Source organism: Hipposideros armiger, unplaced genomic scaffold, assembly GCF_001890085.2.
Source record: "Hipposideros armiger isolate ML-2016 unplaced genomic scaffold, ASM189008v1 scaffold_24, whole genome shotgun sequence".
NCBI lineage: Eukaryota > Metazoa > Chordata > Mammalia > Chiroptera > Hipposideridae > Hipposideros > Hipposideros armiger.
Window position 1 is genome coordinate 4,636,588 of NW_017731374.1, and position 2,279 is coordinate 4,638,866.

Genomic DNA, 2,279 nt, shown 5'->3' on the forward strand with positions numbered 1-2,279 from the left:
AGCGCAATGATGGTGCCAACTTGGGCCAGTGAAGCAACATCCTCCACAACTAGACTGAAGAACAAAATGACAGCAACTTGTCTGTCCCCCTTCCCCAATTCCCCAGCACTGTTCCCATCCCCCCAATTCACCAATAAAAAAAAAAAGTCTTTAAAAAAAAGAGGCAGTGGACTGGATTTGGAGTAAGGGCTCTAGTTTGCTGATCTCTCATCTAGGAACTTCCTGAGAAAGGAAGGCTAGCAGGTGAATGCTGGGGACGTGTTTGTCTGAAAGTGTCTCTAATCTACACTGAAACATCCAGGTTGTTGAAATAGAATTCTACATTGGAAATAACTTCTCAAAATTTTAAGGGTGCTGCTCAATTTTATTTCTACCTTCTACAACGCCTCGTTTCATTTAGCTCAGTAGATCCACTAGAGGTAGTGCTTTGCCTTCGGTTTTTATTCAGGCTCATAGAGCAATTTTGCTTCATTAGTAACATTTAAAATTTTTCTAAAAAAGAAAATCCATTTATTTATTTATTTATTTATTTGTTTGTTTGTTTGTTTATTTATTTTAATTGAGGAACAGTGTGTTTTTCTAGGACCCATCAGCTTCAAGTCAAGTAGTTGTTTCAATCTAGGTGTGGAAGGCACAGCTCAGTGGTCCATGTGGGGATGGAACTGGCAACCTTAGTGTTATGAGCACTGCACTCTGACCAACTAAGCTAACCAGCCACCCCCAAAAGAAAATCCATTTAAAGAAATTGACCATTATGTTTTCTGATGAACTTTACCCAAGGAATAGCTTTTCCTAGAATCTCAGGGCAGTTTCTATGCTGTCTTTTATGAGACAATAGGAATTAAGAAATCTATTGTGATTCATTTTTATGTCTTGACTGTTAGTGTCCAATTGCATTAAACCCTCATACCATATTCAATTCATTTGTAGCCTCAGATGTGTAATAAATGTGCAGGAAAAGACAAAGGGAACACAACTGTTTTTGGCAGCTATTGCAACATTTCAGATGAAAAGTAATAGAAATGGAGAGATGAATTCCAAATTCAAGAGGCAATTCAAACACAGATAGGATGTAGGAATTCAGGGTCAAGGGAGCTCATTCTGAGATTTCCAGTTTAGAGAAGTGACAAAGTACATCATCACAAGGTAGAGGAATAAATTTGGAGGCTAGGGAAAAGAAGACGGGTTTTGAATATATTGAGCAAAGCAAACATTAATTATTGATTATATCTCCCCGCCCACCAAATTACTTTCAAAGAGTAGTGGAAATGCCATATAATAACAGGAATGATGCAGAAGAATAAAGACAAAAGCCAAGTTGTAAAGCAAATAGGAACAACCCAGCTGATGTCAAAGCAAAGGGGAACATCTCTAAGCCAGCAAGGACATCAACTGTGCCTGGATATGGTCCACACACTCAGAAAACCATTTGGTCACATGGCAGCCTACCCTTGTCTCTTGTCCCCGAGAGCATCCGGGCCCAGACAATGGGGCCTTTGGGGAGGACTGGCAGCCAGTGTCAAGCTACCAGCCAGCTCCAAGGATGAGAACTAACTCCTGGCTCAAGAGCACTCAGCATGTTTCATGGAAGTCCAGCTTTTGTATTCAGGGGCTCACAGAAGTGTTTCATTCCAAACCCCACCCAGAGAAATAGATACACTGTGCCTCCTCCACCCAGATTGGGAAGGGGAACAGCCAAGTTGTTGTCCTCCAATTTTAGTTGTGGAGGGCGCAGCTAGCTCAGCTTCAAGTCCAGTCGCCATCCCTCCGCCCATTGGCAGCTCGGAGCCGCTCAGCTTAAGGTGCCGTGTTCAATCTTAGTTGCGGGTGGGGTGCAGCCCACCATCCCGTGTGGGAGTCGAACCGAAAACCTTGTTGCTAAGAGCGCATGCTCTAACCACTGAGCCATCCGGCTGCCTGTAGGCAGCTCAGGGCAGCTAGCTCAAGGTGCTGTGTTCAATCTTAGTTACAGTTGGGCAAAGCCCACCATCCCATGTGAGAGTTGAACCGGCAACCTTGTTGTTAGGAGCACGTGCTCTCACCAGCTGAGCCATCCTGCCACCTGTTGACAGCTCAGTGGCAGCTCAGCTTGAGCGCAGCTCACTGGCCCATGTGGGAATCAAACCGGCAACCCTGTTGCTCAGAGCTCACACTCTTAACCAACTGAGCCACTTGGCTGGCCCTAAACAACAACTTTTAAAAGTCCCATCCTGGGCCAGCCGAGTGGCGCGATGGTTAAGAACTGGCTTGGGACGCCAGGGAGCCCCGGTTCGGATCCC